At 36.5% G+C, this 26024-nt stretch overlaps 1 protein-coding gene across 10 annotated transcripts in view; it reads right to left on the reverse strand.

The window, feature by feature from the left end:
* The window catches only part of LOC129770468 (fat-like cadherin-related tumor suppressor homolog), a 576674-nt gene that overhangs the window by 411017 nt on the left and 139633 nt on the right, over positions 1–26024 (reverse strand). The gene's annotated exons all lie outside the window — the stretch shown is intronic.

Below are 26024 nucleotides of genomic sequence, written 5' to 3' on the forward strand. Positions count from 1 at the left end.
GTAAGCATCTTATAATAATAATTCAATAAAGTTGGTATGTACCCAGTGGAACTTTGTTCCTTTGAAGGGATCCCTTAAATGTAAAAATATGGGATCTACAGCTCAATATATATTTTTAAACACGCTTTGAGTGCATCGCATACTGATAATTAGCACGACTTTATGTCGTAAGTTCACCGGTTTCTAATCAATAATGCTGCTTTAAACTGGTTTTAAATATTAGTCGATTATTCAATCCTTTCAGACGATCCGGAAGGACGTTTATAAAGCTCGTTTTAGTTATAATTTGGTCGCATACAGTAGGACATTTCTCAGCATAAAAATAACGTACAAAAAAGGGAATAATGTCATTTTGTATGTTTTTAAACTAACTCTAAGAGAGAGGAACATGAAAATTATTCGTCAGCTGTTCGGATGAATTTTCGAACTTTTCTTGTGATACACCCCATCATTTCCTGCTCGGTACAGTTACCATATTTGTTTTCTTGTTCCACCACTTTTCCATTTTGAGCTGATTTTTTATCGTTCTGCCACAATTCTTCCGTTTGCCTTTGATAATTGCCTAATATCTCTCGATAGGACAAAAACCTACAAAATGGCATCCTTCCTTTTCTGTATGTTATTTCTATACTGAGAAATGTCCTACTTTATGCGATCAAATCATAACTGGAACAGGTTTTACGCAGATGGCAATTGTGTTTCGACATTTATGAACTGTTCACAGTGTATTCCCCGATTTAACTTCAGTGAACAAATAGAAAAAAAAACAACTGAAGTCATTGGAGTCAAGTTTCAGGAATAATTTTAGTTTTAATCCCGCATTGGTTATCATCGCCCCATAAAGTCTTCTGAGATTCATAACGACAAAATCAAAACGTTAGTTAGCGAGGAGATGAAATATAGTTAAATAACACGAAACAGGATCTGAACGGCATACAAATCTGCGGTCAATTTTATAGCAGAACATTTCCATTCTTCAGCGCTGTTAGCGTTTGGTTTGTGAATTTAGGAATTTTGAGAATCAAGAGTTTTAAGATTCAATAGAATTTCACAACCATTAAACTAATATTATATGACTACCATATAAAAATGGCGGAGGGTGGGGGATTTACTGATATGGATACTCTGATATTATAATGAATGCCTCCACCTCAGTTGCCCAAAAGAGAGAAAAGAGATCACTCAAGCGCATTTTCACCCGAAAAAGCCATTTCTCAAAAACCGAAAACTTCTCCTCTCAACCTCCTAAACCATTTACTTCCACTCTCCGTTCTTGTTCAACTCTCGTCCTCGTATTCTTCTTCGTTCCACTTGTGAAGGTCTTTTCAGAAAACGCACCTGAAACTGGTAGGCTCATAGGATGTTTTCTTTGTTACTAAACTAAAAGGAAGAGCTCTCAATGTCATGCAGAATATGAGAAGTCTGGTGAGATAGAGCTCCGTGACTAACATTTCAAATGTTTGACCCAACAAGCGACAAATTGTCGTAGCTGATCGGAAGCAACCCAAACGAGTTTGTTGTCGACCGGCGATTTACGATTGCGTGTCGCTTTTACATTCCTTCTCACGTTGTTAGGGTTCGGAGTGAGATAGCGGATGCTAGCATACTGCCAGGGAATTCAGGGCTTTCTTTGAATTTTGGTGTTTAGAGCCCAAATATGAACCCTATCGAAAATCGGTGAGCTATTTTGCCCTATTCTATTCTATTCTATTACCAATAAGAACATGTAATAAACAGCTTTGTTCCGGGCCTGAAATACTATTGATGCTCTGGATGAATTCAGAGCTCTGAAGAATTTGGTTGAGAGTAAACCGAAACGACTTTTGAGAGTAGTCGGAGCACACGGTAACCACCGGTATACTAAGGGTCCCAGAATGATCATTTAAAAAAAAATCGAAACCGATTTTTTCCCTTTCATATCGATTCTTGTTTTTTATGCAATTTATGATTTCAAATGACACATTAAATTTTTAGCGTATAAACATTATTCATTGTTATGAAACAAGCATCTCATAGACTTTGAGTTGATTTTGCTCTGACACTATGATAATTGTTCTGGTAGATTTATTTTAGGCACGGGTCACTGTAGCACTTGAAAAATAAAAAAAAATCGATAGTTTTTGTCGCCAAAATGCATATTTCGATGGTACTCCAACTCGGTGTCTTCCTAACGTGGTGAAACGCGTAAATAAACATTCCGTCATTTCGAATAAAACTGTTTATATGCTCACGGTTAACCTTTCACAGTTGCGCCGCGACGTTGATCAGACGTAATATTATGCAATGTCGTAAGGTCGAGGAGAGACAACAAATAAAACTCTCAGCAAGATTAGCCTCAATACTCAATGAAATGATGAATTACGTTGCCTACCATATCCAATGCAGTCACGAACGCGGCATGAGAACAGGGCTCTGGTTTGCGGATTTACCACAAAATTAAGCGGTGTCACTGTCATTATATGCTGCTGGAGTGATAGGAATTAATGTTACCTAAATCTCATTGGATTCTGTACCAGCGACATCTTCATTGGTGCGTGTAACGATCGTTCTGGAATCTATACACTACGTATCCCTGATCTCTATTGCATACCTGGAAATGGAAAATAAAAAAAAACATTATAAAACGCTTTATAGTAAAAATATCAAATGAATGAGAATGATTCAGTTATTCCTCACCAATACACAAAAGATCGTCAACGAGCCAGTCGAGCCAGTCGAGCCAGTCAAAAAATGACACAATTATATCAGCACACAAAACCTCAATGAAAATAACCCCATACCATTCAAACCAGCAGTTGGGTTGACGCTATCTATATAATATTATTAGCGAACCCCCATGGAAGCTCCAAAATCCCAATACGCATGTTGGAACACTATAACACCCACTATCACTACTGGTGAAACTTTATCCGTCTGTGGCGGGAGACTTAGTTTCAATATTGTCATTGATTTTTTTTTCTCTCTCTCGACAAATTGATGACACATTCATTGTTCGCACTCGAAACTTTTATATGTTAAACCATGGAGCGAGGGTGAAAAAACGAACCGAGCAAATACATTTGTGCAGTTTTGTTTTCCAGTCTCTCTTTCAATTCTCGGTTTTTGGTAAACGCCTACGAAAAAGGCGGATTCGGATAGGCTTGCGAGGACACAGCTGTCAGTGGGGCACCCGAGAGAAAAAAAAAACGCCAACTCTTCTATTGATTTTTTCGGTTCGCTCCCCGGGGCGGTGTGTGAATGCTCCAACAACTCACGGTTCGCAGTGTAATGAGGAACCAATCAAGATAAATGTCATTTCATGGTTGATTTATTGACCATAGCAGGAGCGGGCTGGCGAATCGGAAACACGGTATGGAAAAACATGGAATATGTATCGGATTACATCGTCACGTAGTTTTTTCCACTTTCATGCATATTAACGGATCGTATAGATTTTGGAGCATTTGAAAAGGTTCCAGCGAGTTATAGCCGGTAGTATATCATATGAACGAACATCTGGATAGAAAACGTTGCGCTGGTTGTAAGTCGAAGATAGTGCTTCTTTTATCATTATTAACATATCATATCGTATAGAAAGGAAAATTGCTACGTAACTTCGAAGGTAAAAGAAAATTAAATTGCAGTGAGACTCCTCATTTTGAGTCATAAGCACGATTAATTTTTTTTATCGGTCACAAGACATAAGTGCATGAAAAATACAATAATGAAACAAAAGAACGATGTCGACCACATATCCCATATATCGAATTCTATATCATTGTATAAAAAATCGAATTCTCAATCCCCGACCGACAAACGCGAAACACAAACCAGGTTGATACTCAACTTAAACTCAACGAACTCGTAATGCGGGTCTTCATAGCGGAAGGCGACTATCATTAAGGTATTGATCTTTTGAGCTTTCCCAGTGTGCATTCACTGATTCAACCTAACCTCTCTCGGCTCGCTTCGTTCATGTTTATGTGTGTGCGTTTGTAGTGAAGGTCCCTTTAAGCTGCCGGCGATGTTGATCATGGCGAATGTGTTGCCTTTCCCTACTTCGTTCGACTCAGTCAGAAGAAAGCAAAGCTCATTATAATAAGTCGGAGAAGTGCGACAAAATCGGTTCCAACAGTTGCGCGATCGATGGTTCATGTTCGGAACGGGGTAAATCTGTGTGGCATGGGGATTTAGACCCGTGTTCGGTTTATGGCCTGTTCATCCAACGAACGGTGAGAGCTAAGTGGCGTACTGCAGCCATCTGTTTCCAAGTGTTCCCGAATTGGAGTGTATCTGAAAAATCAGTTGCGCTGATTTCCTAAGCTAATAATTAATGGTTCAGAATTAAAGGGCCTAGCCAGGTAAGGGAGTAAAAAGTGCCCCCGAACCAAATCACCAGCTGTATAGCAAATATTGTATAGGATATTAAATAAGAAATTTAGGTGATTTTTTGAACCCCTATGTGGTTTAACATAGGAACTATATTTAAAAACGTACTTTTTCGTTTATTTGACGCCATCCTCAAAAGATTCGAGATAAAAATTTGAAAAAAATACTGAATATGCATCTCACTACGGTGTATCAAAAAAAAAAAAAATCAAACAAAATTTCATCAAAAATTCAAGTACTAAAAAATATTGAAATTTTGAAAAAAAATTTTTTGGATTTAGAGATTCAGTACTACTCTAATTTATATTTAAATGTGTTCCTACGGCTTTTCTAGATATGTTTTATTTTTTTTTCAGATTTTTTTCAGTGTTGCGCGGTACAAAAAATATTTTTTTTTCTTATTTTCAAAGGGTCTGGCTGGGTAAGGGAGTAAAAAGTGCCCCCCAAACCAAATCATCAGCTGTATGGAAAATATTGTATAGGGTACTAAATACAACATTTTGGTAGTAGTACCATATCTTTGAGTCCTCATATGGTACAACAAGAGATCTATGGTGAAAAATGTACAAGATATAGAATTACGTTTATGCATTCCTTTTCACTATTAGAAAATACTTTCCATGCATACTTTTAAGATCCAACTTCATTTGATAAAGTGGTGTCATATTATAACTTATTTGTACAACAGTACCAGTGGCTATGTGGATAGCGTAGTCGTGTAAAGCATCCTTGTAAACCAGCCGGTATTGGTTCGACCCTGCATTGTACAATTTAGACTGTTTGTACATTTCTGACGGTTTAAATAACAATTGTGTTTGGTAGTAACGCACCCCCTAAACTCGCTCCTGCGTTTACAACACAGCGAACGGAGAGAACGGATTATGGTTGAGAGTGAGTGCCTTCACTGAATGAACCATCATCGTCATCACCAACACTATCACCGACGTTGATTGAACAAGGGACCTTTGTATGCCGGGGATATAAAAGTCAGAATCTTACTAAAAATATGGTAATTGTGTTGCGCAAATATGGTTGACTCATTATTGATAGTCTTAAGTCCAATAAATTTGTATAGTTTTGTAAGCGAAATCATGTAGTTTTGTGTAGAGTTTGTCTTGTAAAATTGGGATTCATAATTTTGTGTTGAGTAAACCGGAAACACAAAAACAGAAATTGGTTTCGTCCAGTGTTAATTCAAATGTACGCAGTGTTGTAATTTGGCAATCACCTCAAGCTATCGATACCGGAAATCCCAACACTAATGCGCCAATGATTGTACTGGTGCTGGTGGGCAAAACGTACAGTTGCCAGTGGGAGTGAACTAGGCTATGAAAAGTATGTTTATTCTATTCCTAAGGATTGCCTTGCGTCTATAAGCGGAATTAAAATCGCCAAAGGTGTGAACTGTCTAGAAACCGACTGGAACCAAAAGCAAAATAGTTGAGGGTCTGTCCGTTTAAGCTGCTGAAAAGCACAATATCACTTCTAGGTAGATTAATTAGATTTTTTCATCATTTAACGGTCATTCGTGATGAGTTCAGACCTTGGATGAATAAGATTATTCCTCTCATAAGCGATAAACTTCTATGTTCCCTTTTTTGTAAAACATTTGGTCGATTATTTCCAAAACCAGTATATTGAATTGTAAGAAACTGCATTCATGTTTTGGGAAATATGAGTTTCCAAACATACAATTGAAATTCTTCTTAATTCTTCTCAACATGACTGTCTTATCCCCACTTCCCCTACGTAACACACGAGGACAGCTACTGCATTCTAAGTGCAGCTGTTTCACTCTGTTTCATTATGCTATAATTCACTCACAAATATTACGGATACAACATATCTTCGTATTTGTAACATCCATGAGTAATTCACTGTGTAAAGGTCTGAACGTGTTAGTGCTCATGCTTGAGGGTTTCGGTCACTTTATTTGCGGAAGTGTTTGTTAAGGACATTTGTTAAAATCGTTTTAAGAAAACCTGAGAATATCGAGCTTCTCTTGTTTATGTACGTATATCTACGGTTGATTTGCGACAAAACGTTTGCGTAGTCAGTAATTTTCTGGCCCACCAAAAGTTTCTACAATAAAGGTAATTCCCATATTTCGTTTCATTCTAAAATGTTTTCCTAGGTAAGAAATAAGCGAATAAAACGAAATAATTTTGTAGTCCTACTCCAACATTGCGGTCGAGTCTTGGACTTCAGCTTGATTTTTTTTCAGTTTTTCAAACAAATTTAATAAATGTTTCCTTCCTTCAAAATCCTAATAAATTAATGGTTGAGAGTCGAGAGCCGAGTTTTTCACCTAGTGGTTTTTGGTGACATTTCCCCTTCTTCTGTTCACTGTAATGGTACATGCTTGAATCTAGGATCATACAAAGTAACATAATCTTTCGAAATTTTAAATTCCCTGAAATTTTCGTACTGTTCATGTTCATGGTGAAACAAAAGGTTTGTGGGCAAGACAATTTAATAAAACAAAGAAAATAATCGGAGTTAAAATTGCGTAGCCAAAACAAAAGTGAAAAAAAATCGACAAATCCATACATGAAGTGTGGCAAAAAGCTGACGGAATTGCATCACGATAATGTAGCAATTGGGGATTTTTGTAATGGACAAAAATAATGTTGATCATAAACGACGAAACCAGAGAACGGAACAAGTTTGAAAGCTAAAATAATGATAAATCAACAAAAATCACAACGGTCGATATCATTGGGAAGAGTCTACGGCAATACGTGTAGCACGACTTCCGTAACTTTCAACTTGGTACATAGCAATATAACAGCGAAGAAAAACATTGGGCTGGGAACATGAATATGGCAATTTAGGCGAATGGATGCGTTCCATTTATTATTTCCCTAAAAATATTTTCCTTCGACGGTCTTACTGTAAACATACATGCTGTTTTTATAATATCCATAGATAAAAAATGGTGTTATGACTTTCCAAGGAAACATTTTCATGAATACCTGGAGTTTCCCGAGTATGTATGGTGTTCAAATAGTCATTTTCGGGAACGGGGAGATTTTTGATGCGTCACGAGAGTTTACATCGATTCTATATCGGTACATCTGTTTTGTTGTGGAAAAGGGTTAGATAAAAATGCAAAACTAAAAACAGGATATTGTGTCAGGACTCAAACTATTTCCGAGCATCTCAGTGGCACTCCGACATACGTTGGGATATCATTTTTTGAGAAAATGTAGAAATTTATCGATAACCAATCTACAGGGACAATTTTTCATCAAACCATATCATAAATATTCACAATTTTCTTGCATATTTGTTTATTTTTATTTGAACTTATTTGAACACCGCGGAATATTTTAATGAATTTCGTAATATGGTATAGTTGGAGGATTATACCGGACTGTTAAACATTTTTCCACTAATGATAATCACCCAGAAATTAGGTATCCACCACCGTTGAAATAATTTTCTGACGATCAAAGAGAAAACAGGAAGTGGGTTATATCTATGGTATAACCGCAAGGGTGACGTAGGACTATCGTTGATTTAGAGATCATTTGTTTGAAGTTGAATCTAAATCCATTCTGAATGAATGAATAAATTAATATTTGGGAGACTTCGAAAACGAGAGCGTTACGTTGGAGGCACAAGGTTATATGCATCCAATATAGGATACGAAAAACCTTGTTCTGAAGAATAATCTTCAGAAGCTAACCTGCTAACTGTACTTGATTGACAAATCACAAACCCAAATGTATTATATGGATATTTTATGGATAGAAAACATTAAAATAAACTCTTTCGCTTGAATGTAATTTTCAATTCCAAGGGGAACTGGCAGATTATTTTCCAGCAACGATTAGATATTTCCACATTTTCCTCGATACTGGAAGCCCACCAGTGGTTAATACTAACTCGATAACCAGCTGTTAATAGTACTTGATTGAAAAATATTTGGTCACAGTGTTACATGGATAGAAAACATTCAAATAAACTCTTTCACATGAATGTATTTTTAAATTCCCAGAGGAACTGGCATATTATTTTCCAGCAATGATTAGATCTTTCTCGATGCTGAATGACATCCAAACGGAAAGAATTCCGCGCGTGTATGTGACGATCCTTCGCCGTCCACCTCCTCCAGCACGTTAGGCAACGATGTTGTCTTGTCGATGTCCTCACGAAAAATGAATGAGTCTCACCACCAGAATATCGCTTAAGTATGCTTTTTGTGTGTGATTGAATCGAGAGAAGGTGTGTTTTACGATGGCAATTTGGAAGGCAAACTAGAGGGGAATGAACTCTCTGAGCTCGGAACTTTCGGCGACTGAGCAATAATCGATTGCGGGCGCATACAATATTGGATACGGAAATATCCTACTGATGGGGAAAATAATCTTCAGAAGCTATCCTGTTAATTGCGATTGATTGAAAAATCACAAAACCAAATGTATTTGGTCACAGTGTTACATGGATAGAAAACATTAAAATAAACTCTTTCACATGAATGTATTTTTACATTCCCAGAGGAACTGGCAGATTATTTTCAGTAACGATTAGATATTTCCACATTTTCCTCGATACTGGAAGCCCACCTGTGGTTAATGCTAATTCGATAACCATCTGTTAATAGTACTTGATTGAAACATATTTGATCACAGTGTTACATGGATAGAAAACATTAAAATAAACTCTTTCACATGAATGTATTTTTAAATTCCCAGAGGAACTGGCAGATTATTTTCAGTAACGATTAGATATTTCCACATTTTCCTCGATACTGGAAGCCCACCTGTGGTTAATGCTAATTCGATAACCATCTGTTAATAGTACTTGATTGAAACATATTTGATCACAGTGTTACATGGATAGAAAACATTAAAATAAACTCTTTCACATGAATGTATTTTTACATTCCCAGAGGAACTGGCAGATTATTTTCAGTAACGATTAGATATTTCCACATTTTCCTCGATACTGGAAGCCCACCTGTGGTTAAGGCTAATTCGATAACCATCTGTTAATAGCACTTGCTTGAAACATATTTGGTCACAGTGTTACATGGATAGAAAACATTAAAATAAACTCTTTCACATGAATGTAATTTTAAATTCCCAGAGGAACTGGCAGATTATTTTCAGTAACGATTAGATATTTCCACATTTACCTCGATACTGGAAGCCCACCTGTGGTTAATGCTAATTCGATAACCATCTGTTAATAGTACTTGATTGAAACATATTTGATCACAGTGTTACATGGATAGAAAACATTCAAATAAATTTTTTCACATGAATGTATTTTTGAATTCCCAGAGGTACTGGCAGATTATTTTCAGTAACGATTAGATATTTCCACATTTTCCTCGATACTGGAAGCCCACCTGTGGTTAATGCTAATTCGATAACCATCTGTTAATAGTACTTGATTGAAACATATTTGATCACAGTGTTACATGGATAGAAAACATTAAAATAAACTCTTTCACATGAATGTATTTTTACATTCCCAGAGGAACTGGCAGATTATTTTCAGTAACGATTAGATATTTCCACATTTTCCTCGATACTGGAAGCCCACCTGTGGTTAAGGCTAATTCGATAACCATCTGTTAATAGCACTTGCTTGAAACATATTTGGTCACAGTGTTACATGGATAGAAAACATTAAAATAAACTCTTTCACATGAATGTAATTTTAAATTCCCAGAGGAACTGGCAGATTATTTTCAGTAACGATTAGATATTTCCACATTTACCTCGATACTGGAAGCCCACCTGTGGTTAATGCTAATTCGATAACCATCTGTTAATAGTACTTGATTGAAACATATTTGATCACAGTGTTACATGGATAGAAAACATTCAAATAAACTTTTTCACATGAATGTATTTTTAAATTCTCAGAGGAACTGGCAGATTATTTTCAGTAACGATTAGATATTTCCACATTTTCCTGGAAGGCAAACTAGAGGGGAATGAACTCTCTGAGCTCGGAACTTTCGGCGACTGAGCAAGAATCGATTTCGGGCGCATACAATATTGGATACGGAAATATCCTACTGATGGGGAAGAATAATCTTCAGAAGCTATCCTGTTAATTACGATTGATTAAAAAATCACAAAACCAAATGTATTTGGTCACCGTGTTACATGGATAGAAAACATTCAAATAAACTTTTTCACATGAATGTAATTTTAAATTACCAGAGGAACTGGCAGATTATTTTCAGTAACGATTAGATATTTCCACATTTTCCTCGATACTGGAAGCCCACCAGTGGTTAATGCTTACTCGATAACCATCTGCTAATAGCACTTGATTGAAACATATTTGGTCACAGTGTTACATGGATAGAAAACATTAAAATAAACTCTTTTACATGAATGTATTTTTAAATTCCCAGACGAACTGGCAGATTATTTTCAGTAACGATTAGATATTTCCACATTTTCCTCGATACTGGAAGCCCACCTGTGGTTAATGCTTACTCGATAACCATCTGCTAATAGCACTTGATTGAAACATATTTGGTCACAGTGTTACATGGATAGAAAACATTAAAATAAACTCTTTTACATGAATGTATTTTTAAATTCCCAGAGGAACTGGCAGATTATTTTCAGTAACGATTAGATATTTCCACATTTTCCTCGATACTGGAAGCCCACCAGTGGTTAATGCTAACTCGATAACCATCTGTTAATAGTACTTGATAGAAAAATATTTGGTCACAGTGTTACATGGATAGACATTCAAATAAACTCTTTCACATGAATGTATTTTTAAATTCCCAGAGGAACTGGCGGATTATTTTCAGTAACGATTAGATATTTCCACATTTTCCTCGATACTGGAAGCCCACCAGTGGTTAATGCTAACTCGATAACCACCTGTTAATAGCACTTGATTGAAACATATTTGGTCACAGTGTTACATGGATAGACATTCAAATAAACTCTTTCACATGAATGTATTTTTAAATTCCCAGAGGAACTGGCAGATTATTTTCAGTAACGATTAGATATTTCCACATTTTCCTCGATACTGGAAGCCCACCAGTGGTTAATGCTTACTCGATAACCATCTGCTAATAGCACTTGATTGAAACATATTTGGTCACAGTGTTACATGGATAGAAAACATTAAAATAAACTCTTTTACATGAATGTATTTTTAAATTCCCAGACGAACTGGCAGATTATTTTCAGTAACGATTAGATATTTCCACATTTTCCTCGATACTGGAAGCCCACCAGTGGTTAATGCTTACTCGATAACCATCTGCTAATAGCACTTGATTGAAACATATTTGGTCACAGTGTTACATGGATAGAAAACATTAAAATAAACTCTTTTACATGAATGTATTTTTAAATTCCCAGAGGAACTGGCAGATTATTTTCAGTAACGATTAGATATTTCCACATTTTCCTCGATACTGGAAGCCCACCAGTGGTTAATGCTAACTCGATAACCATCTGTTAATAGTACTTGATAGAAAAATATTTGGTCACAGTGTTACATGGATAGACATTCAAATAAACTCTTTCACATGAATGTATTTTTAAATTCCCAGAGGAACTGGCGGATTATTTTCAGTAACGATTAGATATTTCCACATTTTCCTCGATACTGGAAGCCCACCAGTGGTTAATGCTAACTCGATAACCACCTGTTAATAGCACTTGATTGAAACATATTTGGTCACAGTGTTACATGGATAGACATTCAAATAAACTCTTTCACATGAATGTATTTTTAAATTCCCAGAGGAACTGGCAGATTATTTTCAGTAACGATTAGATATTTCCACATTTTCCTCGATACTGGAAGCCCACCAGTGGTTAATGCTTACTCGATAACCATCTGCTAATAGCACTTGATTGAAACATATTTGGTCACAGTGTTACATGGATAGAAAACATTAAAATAAACTCTTTTACATGAATGTATTTTTAAATTCCCAGACGAACTGGCAGATTATTTTCAGTAACGATTAGATATTTCCACATTTTCCTCGATACTGGAAGCCCACCAGTGGTTAATGCTAACTCGATAACCATCTGTTAATAGTACTTGATAGAAAAATATTTGGTCACAGTGTTACATGAATAGAAAACATTCAAATAAACTCTTTCACATGAATGTATTTTTAAATTCCCAGAGGAACTGGCTGATTATTTCCCAGCAATGATTAGAGCTTTCCGGGACTTTCTCGATGCTGAATGGCATCCAAACGGAAAGAATTCTGCGCGTGTATGTGTCGATCCTTCGCCGTCCACCTCCTCCAGCACGTTAGGCAACGATGTTGTCTTGTCGTTGTCCTCACGAAAAATGAATGTGTCTCACCACCAGAATATCGCTTAAGTATGCTTTTTGTGTGTGATTGAATCGAGAGAAGGTGTGTTTTACGATGGCAATTTGGAAGGCAAACTAGAGGGGAATGAACTCTCTGAGCTCGGAACTTTCGGCGACTGAGCAATAATCGATTGCGGGCGCATACAATATTGGATACGGAAATATCCTACTGATGGGGAAAAATAATCTTCAGAAGCTATCCTGTTAATTGCGATTGATTGAAAAATCACAAAACCAAATGTATTTGGTCACAGTGTTACATGGATAGAAAACATTAAAATAAACTCTTTCACATGAATGTATTTTTAAATTCCCAGAGGAACTGGCAGATTATTTTCAGTAACGATTAGATATTTCCACATTTACCTCGATACTGGAAGCCCACCTGTGGTTAATGCTAATTCGATAACCATCTGTTAATAGCACTTGCTTGAAACATATTTAGTCACAGTGTTACATGGATAGAAAACATTCAAATAAACTCTTTCACATGAATGTATTTTTAAATTCCCAGAGGAACTGGCAGATTATTTTCAGTAACGATTAGATATTTCCACATTTTCCTCGATACTGGAAGCCCACCAGTGGTTAATGCCAACTCGATAACCACCTGTTAATAGCACTTGATTGAAATATATTTGGTCACAGTGTTACATGGATAGAAAACATTCAAATAAACTCTTTCACATGAATGTATTTTTAAATTCCCAGAGGAACTGGCAGATTATTTTCAGTAACGATTAGATATTTCCACATTTTCCTCGATACTGGAAGCCCACCAGTGGTTAATGCTAACTCGATAACCATCTGTTAATAGTACTTGATTGAAAAATACTTGGTCACAGTGTTACATGAATAGAAAACATTCAAATAAACTCTTTCACATGAATGTATTTTTAAATTCCCAGAGGAACTGGCAGATTATTTTCAGTAACGATTAGATATTTCCACATTTTCCTCGATACTGGAAGCCCACCAGTGGTTAATGCTAACTCGATAACCATCTGTTAATAGTACTTGATTGAAAAATACTTGGTCACAGTGTTACATGAATAGAAAACATTCAAATAAACTCTTTCACATGAATGTATTTTTAAATTCCCAGAGGAACTGGCTGATTATTTCCCAGCATTGATTAGATCTTTCCGGAACTTTCTCGATGCTGAATGGCATCCAAACGGAAAGAATTCTGCGCGTGTATGTGTCGATCCTTCGCCGTCCACCTCCTCCAGCACGTTAGGCAACGATGTTGTCTTGTCGATGTCCTCACGAAAAATGAATGTGTCTCACCACCAGAATATCGCTTAAGTATGCTTTTTGTGTGTGATTGAATCGAGAGAAGGTGTGTTTTACGATGGCAATTTGGAAGGCAAACTAGAGGGGAATGAACTCTCTGAGCTCGGAACTTTCGGCGACTGAGCAATAATCGATTGCGGGCGCATACAATATTGGATACGGAAATATCCTACTGATGGGGAAAAATAATCTTCAGAAGCTATCCTGTTAATTGCGATTGATTGAAAAATCACAAAACCAAATGTATTTGGTCACAGTGTTACATGGATAGAAAACATTCAAATAAACTCTTTCACATGAATGTATTTTTAAAATCCCAGAGGAACTGGAAGATTATTTTCAGTAACGATTAGATATTTCCACATTTTCCTCGATACTGGAAGCCCACCAGTGGTTAATGCTAATTCGATAACCATCTGTTAATAGCACTTGCTAGAAACATATTTAGTCACAGTGTTACATGGATAGAAAACATTCAAATAAGCTTTTTCACATGAATGTATTTTTAAATTCCCAGAGGAACTGGCAGATTATTTTCAGTAACGATTAGATATTTCCACATTTTCCTGGAAGGCAAACTAGAGGGGAATGAACTCTCTGAGCTCGATACTTTCGGCGACAGAGCAAGAATCGATTGCGGGCGCATACAATATTGGATATGGAAATATCCTACTGATGGGGAAGAATAATCTTCAGAAGCTATCCTGTTAATTACGATTGATTGAAAAATCACAAAACCAAATGTATTTAGTCACAGTGTTACATGGATAGAAAACATTCAAATAAACTTTTTCACATGAATGTATTTTTGAATTCCCAGAGGTACTGGCAGATTATTTTCAGTAACGATTAGATATTTCCACATTTTCCTCGATACTGGAAGCCCACCTGTGGTTAATGCTAATTCGATAACCATCTGTTAATAGCACTTGCTTGAAACATATTTAGTCACAGTGTTACATGGATAGAAAACATTAAAATAAACTCTTTCACATGAATGTAATTTTAAATTCCCAGAGGAACTGGCAGATTATTTTCAGTAACGATTAGATATTTCCACATTTTCCTGGAAGGCAAACTAGAGGGGAATGAACTCTCTGAGCTCGGAACTTTCGGCGACAGAGCAAGAATCGATTGCGGGCGCATACAATATTGGATATGGAAATATCCTACTGATGGGGAAGAATAATCTTCAGAAGCTATCCTGTTAATTACGATTGATTGAAAAATCACAAAACCAAATGTATTTAGTCACAGTGTTACATGGATAGAAAACATTCAAATAAACTTTTTCACATGAATGTATTTTTGAATTCCCAGAGGTACTGGCAGATTATTTTCAGTAACGATTAGATATTTCCACATTTTCCTCGATACTGGAAGCTCACCAGAAAGATTGAAAAATATTTGGTAACAGTGTTACATGAATAGAAAACATTCAAATAAACTCTTTCACATGAATGTATTTTTAAATTCCCAGAGGAACTGGCAGATTATTTTCCAGAAATGATTAGATCTTTCCGGAACTTTCTCGATGCTGAATGGCATCCAAACGGAAAGAATTCCGCGCGTGTATATGTGTGTAGCGATGTCTTCCCGGGGAACCGTTTGTGGCATCACTCTCCTCCTGATGGATTCCCTTCTGGCCTAGGGTGCACAAACAGGCTCTTGGTGACACCGTTCATACGCGCTTTCATGATAAACGAAGAGCTTCACCACAACAGCGACAACATGCTCCAATCGCTGTTCAATTAGAACTGAGTGGATTTACGAGCGGCGCTCGCTTATATACCGATTGGTGATTTCAATAGCCTGTTTTGAAAGCAATTTTAAGACTATTGAAACAAGTTTTTGGATCAAAAAGTAACAAGTATAGAACGCGTAGACATTTTATCTTTCGAATGAAGTGTTTATCATACCATTTCGTTCAGTTCTTCAGGAGCTATTAACGCTCAAAATCTCGGTCTACGGCGTAACGCTTTCGTTTTCGAAACTTTGATTTTACACCCCGGTATAGAAATGAAAGACGTAGTCCTACGTCAAAACCAAAAAAAAATGTTGATGGGTCTGAGCCTAGGGGCACGGATCTTGACATAGGACTGTGATTGTGTGTAGTAATTGCTTTTAAATTGAGTTTTTCATTGTTTAAAATCTTTTTTTTTTTCTCTTTTGATACATCAAATGGATACTCTGGAAAAACCGTTTCCTTTATGGACTTGTATCCTTTGAACCGGTTAGATGACATAACGTGGTAGAATTCGGTACCGCATTCTCTTCAAAAATGTACACAAAAATACAATTAAAACCATTGCTACCTTTTTCTTCTGCTTATTCAATCATGCAGAAGAAGACAAAGAGTCATCATGTATCATTTTTAAACACAAGTCTAAATAGTTACGACCTACATAAATATAAGACTGAGTCAAATCAATCTATGACTACAAAAATATATTATGGATAAAAATAGCTCCTTCGTTACCTCGTTGTCCGGAACATTGTTTGTAAAAATTTTATAGCCCTGTAAGATCGCGACTACTCGAGCTATCATAATCTGATTTACGTGGATATACCCTTTCGATCTTCTAAATCAGCAGCCATTTAAATTTATTTATTGCATTTTTTCATAACCAACAACATACTCGATATTATGACATCCTGGACCACAACTACTCAAATTGTTAGTAGTGAGACCTACACGATAAAAACATGAATTGAGCACAAATTGATTGGACAACATACAATATAATATAAAATTAATGCTTATTATCGGTAAATGGAGAATAATTAATTTGACGCATCAACTCACATTATGAGCTAACGCCCGAATTTAGGCAAAAAGATTGCTCGATGCGTCGGGGAGAAAGCGAGTGGATAGTGCAATCGAAAGAAAACATACCCAATTAAATCGTCAAATTGTTGACTTTTTTTACTATATTAACTGCTCATGTTTTAAGCGAAAATTCTGGATAAATTTCCTGTCTAATGATATATAACACAACATATGTCGCAATAACCATTTTGAGTAATATGCGTTTGAAAACTCTTCATAAATCGTTACATTTTTCGTAGAGTGACCCCCCTATATAGAAATCAAAGACATAGTCCTATGTCAAAAACAGCAATAACTAAAACACGAAACCGAACAAATATTGACCAATCTCCGTTATTCTTTCGTTATCGGAACATGATAGCAACAAACTAATAAATATGAGAGAAGGAAAGAAGGAAAAATAATGTACGAAAATATATGAGCACTTGCAATGGTCCGTTCGCTTGGGATACTGGTGAATGTTGTCTTACCGAACCAAAACTGCCAGCGGTGTCAATCGATGGAGAAAACTGAGTATTCTGGTATGAGTGATAACGGAAGAGCTGTATGACTGTTGTTATTTTGATTTCACTCCGATGTTTATCTTTCCACCTCAGTTTTGTTTTTGATTATCACTGCGTTATTTCACAACTAAGATATGGTTGGAGGATGTAAGCCATCGAATAGCTGTTGACAAATGTATTATCTTAAAATAAATTATATTCAATGTTGTACACAAACATGTACTAAATTAACAAGTTGGTTCATAGGTTCTGAAAACACCATTTAAAAATGAAACATAACAGAGAAGATGATCTTCGAAATGCACTTCAGTTAGTTCATTGTTCGAAAGAAGAAATTAAAATGAAGTAATGTTATTTTGGTTTTATTGATGCTGTTACTTTCTGGTGGTACGAACCGAAGTCATCAAACCATAAACAGCAGCCCGCTGTGCCCCTACTCTGTTACATAAAAGAATGCAAACATTGCCAAACCAATACTTCTACTTTTGGCCCAGCTAGATTTTATAATGCCAATGTAACCTCTGTTCCCGTAGCAGCAGCAAAGTGTATATGTGCAGCAAGCGGCCAAAAGTGCTGACTTCGTCTTCGCCATTTGCGCTACCCACAAAGTGTGCACGGCTGTGCATACGAAAGTAGGATAAATTTAGTGAACAGATATAAAAAACCCAACATGATGTGGATCGCTCGCTACAAAGTGATGCGGGGCAACTACTGGTTCCCGAACCCCTAATACTGTTGCAGCGCAAAACTAGCAGAAATGTAATCGGAATAATGTGGTGTGGAGAAAAGCGATTTACATTCTGCTTGAGTACAGAAATCTTGCCTCACCAGACTGTTGCTCCGTAACAAAGTCAGGTATGCTACATAAACGTGAGGCGTGCATTCGAAGCTTCGATTATTCTCTCGAGCGTGTTGCTTCCACTACTTAAGCGTGTTTTAAACAAAATTGAAACACAAGCGAACGATTGAACTCAGTTATGTGGGCGCTAGTAGCTTTCCGAAACAGCATTGTTTGTGAGGAATTTAGAATAATTCTAGAATCAGAACCACGTTGTCGCGACACAATTACGATTTGCTCAACAATTAATTTGCATTTGCGTCATAAAGGGTGATTGAAGAGGTTCGTTCTCCTTTTTAAATAAAACCCATGTAAAGTAATCCAGAGGTATCAAATCAAATGATCTAGGTGAACAATTTACATGTCTAAAATGAGAAATGAATTGCTCAACTAACTAACCTCTTAAAATGGCACCTTCTTGTTGAAATCACATAATGATGAAATCGTATACAATGGGCAGAATAAGTTCGTAATCATCGACTTATCAATTCTTGCACAGGTCGGACTCGATTATCCGGAGACTCGATTATCCGGAATTTTAGACTCCATTATCCGGAGTATTTTATTTTTGATTTTCGGAAATTTTGAATAATTTGTATAATAATTCCATATTGAATAGCTAATATGGGTATCAAATCAAAGTCCTTGACTAGTAGAACACAGTTATTTGTGAAAAATGTAAATCCAAGATGGCGGCCACTACAAAATGGCGAATTACATGTTTTCTCAGAACCCCATTAATATGGGTATCAAATGAAAGTGCTCGACTTGTAGAACACAGTAGATCATGAAAAATCCAATTTCAAGATGACCAGAGTTCCCAAATAAACAATTACTTTTTAATGGTTCCATTCAGCTTGCCCTGTTCGTATGTATGTTTGAGTGTTTGTATGGTTTCCCCACATTAATAGAAAATTGACCCCGTTCCTGTTGACTGATTGATCTAAAATTTGGAACATACTTTTAATTCTACTGTCATTATAAAACTGCGTATTCCATGATCTTGAAAAATTCAATTTGGCCGCCGCTGAATGGCTTGACTTGGAGAACACACTACAATATGAACAACATAAATTCGAAAAGGTCGCAGCCATAAAATGCTCGACTATGTATTTTTTGCAATCCTATCAATATTGGATTCAAATTAAATGATTCGACTAATAGAATACAGTACATCATTGAAATATTCCGAAGTAATTTAGGTAAGAAACAGAAATCGAAAAAAAATTTTTTTGACGTAGGACTACGTCTAACCGGAAGATATAGGGGGTGAAATGGAAATCTAGGCACTGAACAAGTAGGAAAAAATGCAAGATTTGGAACGCTTATAACTCGAGCATTTCTCAATAGATCGCAAAGGTTTTTGCATCAATTGATAGGAAATATATCTACGCATCTATCATAACGAATAACATTTCATTTTTCTTGAGATAAATAATTGAATAATTGTGAAATATCAAGCATTGTCAAAATGCACTATGTGCCCATTTTTGATTGGTCCATTTTTTGTTCCTCAAATCGTACCGACCAAAACGGGCAACCAGAGCAGCAGCGAAATATAATGAAGCACGATTGGAAAGGAAAAAGAAAAAAATGAACGAAACATTGGTCGCAGTCTCACACATGCGTAATTCTCGAGCCAGCCAGTCAGCTTAAAAATCCCCGCTCCGCTGCCGTAACGATCATTCTCATTCAAACCGTACACCACATCGGTTCGCATCACAACACATCAACAAACCAACCCAAGCAGCCATGTCTGGACATGGCAAAGGAGGAAAAGTGAAGGGAAAGGCAAAATCCCGCTCGAACCGTGTTGGTCTACAGTTCCCCGTAGGTGTATTCGCCAATTTCTCCGCAAGAGTAGCTAGGCCGAGCACGTTAGTACCAGTGCACCAGTATACCTAGCCGCCGTTATATAGTTTCGGCCCATTCCATAAAACAAGGCGCTTTTCAGGGCCATTAAACCTTCCAAAAAAGAGTTTAGGAAATAAAGTTCAATGCTTTCTAAAACAATATCCAAAATAATAATAAAACACAAATTGATTTTTTCATTATTTTTTGCCAGAATATGATGAGTATGTGAATTTGGCAGTTGTTCTGAGCTTATTGATTTTCACCAATTCTTAAATTGCTTCTAGATTGAAAGTACAGTAATTTACACTTATCTCGACATTTAGCTAATTGGACGGACCTGTAATGCGACATATTTAGTTGGACATTTTTGTAAACATAGAGTTCGGGGTCCAAATTATGACCCCACATTGAAAGTTGACACTGTACCACTGTCATCGCAAATGTTCAATTACAGATTAAAATTACCTCCAATCCGATACTGAGTGGTGGTAATGCGACGTGCCATTGAATGTAATTTACTGTAAAATATGTCACAAACTGGATGGTAAGAACTTTTCCAACTGTGAAAGCTGTGGCGAGTGGCAAATGCAATCGCTAAAAAGAAAGGTTTAGCCGAACAAGATGGGGATATCGAGTGATAACAAAACAATTAACTGTTTAGATTGAAGATAATTTTGTGATCCTGAAAAGGACCCTTTTTAGCCTGCATGTGAATCCAACGAGCGATAAAATCGTAATGAATGTATTTTTTTGCTATCGCTCCCTTTTAACGCTCATTCGTTCGTCTCGTTGGACTCGCCCCTCTGGCTGAGTCTGCCGATTTGTCTCTATCCTCAGTGAGTGTGTACCGCTAGAGTATAAAACACGCGGACCCCAAAAAAATATCTTATTTTCTTTCAAACCGTAAACCCGTGTGGTTGTACGGCATCGGCATCGTGGACGTAACAAAGGAGGACAAGTTAAGGGAAAGGCAAAGTCTCACTCGAACCGGGCAGGTCTCCAGTTCCCTGTTGGTCGCATTCACTGATTGCTCCGCAAGGGTAACTAGGCCGAACGGATTGGTGCCGAAGCACCAGTATATCTAACAGCGATTATAGAGTTTCGGCCGTCGGAGTGCTCGAGTTGGCTTGCAAAGCTTCTCACGACAATCAGAAAACCCGCATCAAGAACAGAGCAGTTCGGCGCTTATCAAGGCAACAATTAGTTTCAGTGAGTGGCAAAGTGTTTCTCCGGCACGTCGCATTAAATGTAATTTACTGAACAACATGTCACAAGCTGGATGGGAAGAAATTTTCCAACTGTGAAAGCTGTGGCGAGTGGCAAACGTAATAGCTAAACAGGAAGGTTTAACCGAACAAGATGGGAATATCGAGTGATAACAAAAACACAACACCAAAGGTTCTTTTCAGAACCATCAACATATTCATAAAGGGTAAACAGTAAACTAATCCATTTTCAGGTGGATAGGTAGGTATTCACGTAGGAGAAGAAAATGAAACAATATATTTAAAATATATATTTAACAAAAGCTGTCCCCTTTGTATAGTCCTACGTCACTCCGGTTATGTCCCCGACATTACCCACCCGTCTTTTTGAATGGTTTTAATTTAGAGAAGTATACAAATGGTACAGATAATTTACTAAAAACTAGAAAATAAAATAAATAAAAACATTTTTTAAGTTAAACGGTTTAATGTACTAAGAGCTAGAAAATAATTTGTAGCAGTTAGTAGTTATCACATCCGTTCCTTCATTAATCTAGGGCAATGATGAGACTAAAATAAAATCGTGGGGTATATGATGAAACAACTAACTGTGGATAATGGAAATCCAACGTTTATTTCTTACCTAATTTTCTTCGGAATATTTCCATGATGTACTGTATTCTATTAGTCGAATCATTTCATTTGATACCAATTTTGAGAGGATTGCAAAAAATACATAGTCGACCATATAGTAGCTTCGACATTTTTAAATTTATGTTGTTTATTATGTTTCGTGTTCTCCAAGTAAAGTCATTTAGCTATTATTTAACGACGGCCAAATTGAGCTTTTCAAGGTCATGGAATACGCAGTTTCATAATGACAGTAGAATTAAAAATGTCTTCCAAATTTCAGATCAATCAGTCAACAGGAATGGGTCAATTTTCTATTTATGTGAGACAAACCTACAAACATTCAAACATACATAGAAACAGGTCAAGCTGAATGAAACCATTTAAAAAGTAATTAGTTGTTTGGGGACTGCGGCCATCTTGGAATTGGATTTTTCATGATCTACTATGTTCTACTAGTCGAGAACTTTTTTTTTGATACCCATTTTGATGAGGTTTTTAAAAAAAATATATATATGGCGCCATCTTGTGGTGGTGGCTATTTTGGATTTGCACTACTAATCAACCCCTTTCATTTAATACTCATACTGATGGGGTTGTGTAACCCACCATTTTGTAGCGGCCGTCATCTTGGATTTACATTTTTCATAAATACAGGGAAACTTCGGTATAACGTACCCTCGTCACTCGTCACTCGATATAACGTACACATGTTCAAAGTCCAAATGAATAATTTTTTGAATATTGTTTTTCTGAAAAACCAATAAATTATCTGTATTATGATACCAAACTTTGATTTGTACTTTTAATCAATCCCGAAGTACAACAGTTTTGTGATTCCAGATTCTAAATATTAAAAATAAATTTTTATTTTAATATTTTGTTACTGTCAGTCCCAGTCAATCAGCACTTTTCCACCAAAAAGCTCAACGTCGGCCCTTAGGAACCGACGCTGGGCTCAACGTGTTAAATGACCCATGTCTTTACACCCACAACGTTTCTCTACTATCTGAGATGGTGCTACCAACTCCTAATACGAGTTGGCATGAAATTCGTCTAAATATTCTTGATGTAAACTGATTTTCATGCTAATTAAATCGAATAAATTGAGAGTCCTGGAAATGCACCCACGATCATTCGCTGGGTAAGCTGATACGCATCTATTGGGGCTACGGAAACGCCCTAGGGACTATAGATATATGTAGTGGATGTGATAACTCACGTGTTGTGTACCGAAGATTATTCTTGATCAGCTTCGAGATGGTCACCATCAGATACAATCTTTCCAGACATCCCTATACACATTCCAATCCGTTATAACGAGAACAAGCAATTTTTCGATGCTCGAAATTTACATACGCGGCGACAGGTAATTGGGGCATAAATTATTAACACGTTGAGTGCCACGGTTTTATAGCGACTCTATGGCAAATTTTAAACGTATTAGGGCCATCGTTTCTTATCATAGTGGAAGGTATTGTCTTTCAGAAGGGAATGCTTATAAGCTTATATGCTTATATTAGTTACCTTCATTATCATACGTTATACTGTTAGTCACCGGTGACTGACGCAGCCTGAGCGAAAACTCGGTGTCAGTCACCGGTGACAAATTTTAATGAACAGTAGGAAGGGAAACGTCATGAGAAAGATTGGCTTCGTCTTCTAGTTGAATTTATTTATTCACCTCAAACAGCAACAAAATAAAGTAATATAAGCTACGTTTCTACAACGTACAATTGTATACAACGTACAATTTTGAAAGTAAAATGTACGTTATATCGAAGTTACCCTGTAACAGTGTTCTACTAGTCAACCCCTCTCATTTGATATACATATTGATGGGATTCTGAGAAAATAAGTAATTCGCCATTTTGTAGCGGTCGCCATCTTTGATTTACATTTTCCATAAATAATTGTGTTCTACTGGTCAGGCCCTTTCAACTGATACCCATATTGATAGGGTTTTGGGAAAACCCATATTGATGGGATTTTGAGAAAATATGTACATAATTAGCCATTTTGTGGCAGCCGACATCTTGGATTTTCATGGAATACGCAGTTTTATAATGACACCAGAGATAAAGATGTGTTCCAAATTTCAGATCAAACGGTCAACAGGAAGGGGGTTAAATATCTGTTAATGTGGTACAGCGCTACAGACAAAGTTACAAAGTTACAAAGTCACAAACATACAAACGGGTCAACCTAGATAAAACCGTTTAGTAAATAAGTGCAAATCATAATTATATTACGTTTACCGAGACAAAATTAGTTTTTTTTTATGATTCGATTATCCGGAGTAAAAAAAAAAATCAATACTCCGGATAATCGAGTCCGACCTGTACAGCATATAATTATGAATCTACAAAATCATCAATTCTCATGAAATGCTTGTAAATTTCTTGAGAATCTATTGCACAAATAAAATTTAAAAATAAATATTCTTCTTCTTCAATGGCACTAACGTTCCTAGAGGAACTTCGCCGTATCAACGTAGTATTACTTGCGTCATTTTTATTAGTACTTAGTTGAGATTTCTATGCCAAATAACACGCCTTGAATGCATTTTGAGTGGCAAGCTCTAGAATACGCGTGATCACAGTGCAAGTCGGAGGAAATTTCTTTGACGAAAAATTCCCCCGACCAGAACGGGAATCGAACCCGAACACCCGGCATGTTAGTTATGACGCTAACCACTCGGCCAAGGGAGCACAAAATAAATATAAAAAGTGCAAATTATTGTTTAATTTCTATCCAATATATATTTTATAGTCATACATAAAATAAAACAAATACTGTGACAAATACCATGATCAGAAAGTGACGGGATTCTGTATATAGATTTGATTATAAATAATTCGATTATATACAGTTTGAAACTCGATTATATACAGTTCAATTTTTTTTTAACATTTCAAATATGCCTTATTCAAGCGAAAATGAAATATTTCAACGTTCAAACGAAAGTGAATTGGCTGTTATGAGAACAGTGAAATAAAAATCGTGATTTTAGTAGACTATAGTTGATGATTCACCAGGAATTGTTTAAAATGATATTGCAGCGAAATTTAAAAAACATAGAAGTCGAGTGTCCAAGTATGACTGTAGAGCGGTTAAAGAGCTTTAATTTGTTTGATAGAAACATTCAAGTTTATTATGTACTAGCTGACCCGGCAAACTTCATCCCGCCCAAAACTTATTTTTCGTTATCACATTCACGTTTTTTTTACTAAGCGCACGTTCATAGGTCTAATCGCAGAACTGTTCATTGATTGATACTATTACCTTTTACTGTAAAATTCCTAGTACTTCTACCAAAACTCGTCATATCCTCATACCAGAACTCGTTTCATATCAGATTATTTTCAGACACAATTCTCGTTCAAGATTTTTCAACCACTTGCCAATAACATTTTTCTTCGTTACATGGAATAAATGTTCGATAAAGAAAATATGATAGAATAAAGACAGCCCTAAATCGGACACTTCTTTTCTCGAGTTTTGCTCTTTTCAACACATTCGGTAATCCATTTTTATTGATATAGATAGAAGAAGATATAGGAGTGCGTTTTATCACATTAAAAAAATCAGTTGTCATGTTTGGTTGGAATATGTTTGGTTGAAATATGTGTATTATCCCCCCTCTCCATTTCAGAGGAGGGAGGGGTGTCATACCATCATAGAAACATTTCTCATATTCAGAAACTTTCACATGCCAAATTTGGCTCCATTTGATAGTTTGATAGTTTTCGAGTTCTGCAGAAATTGGTGTTTCATTTGTATGGTAGCCTCCCCTTAGAGAGGGGGGATGAGTGTCGAACCACCAGAGAAACGTTCACCGATTCCTAAAACCCTTATATGCTAAGTTTAATTCCATTTGTTTGATTAGTTCTCGAATTGTTCAGCACCCTCCCCTCCTCCTCTTTAGAGAGTAGAAAGGAGTGTCAAACAACCATAAAAACATTTATTGCTCCGTAAAACCTCCATATACCAAATATGGTTCCATTTGCTTGATTAGTTCTCGAGTTATGCAGAAATTTATGTTTCATTTCTATGACAGCCCCCCCCTTAGAGAGGGTGGAGGAGTGTTGAACCACCTTAGAAATGTTTCTTGCCCCGTAAAACATACACACGCCAAATTCGGCTCCAGTTGCTAGATTAAT

The sequence above is a fragment of the Toxorhynchites rutilus genome, chromosome 2 (assembly GCF_029784135.1).
Source record: "Toxorhynchites rutilus septentrionalis strain SRP chromosome 2, ASM2978413v1, whole genome shotgun sequence".
Classification (NCBI taxonomy): domain Eukaryota; kingdom Metazoa; phylum Arthropoda; class Insecta; order Diptera; family Culicidae; genus Toxorhynchites; species Toxorhynchites rutilus.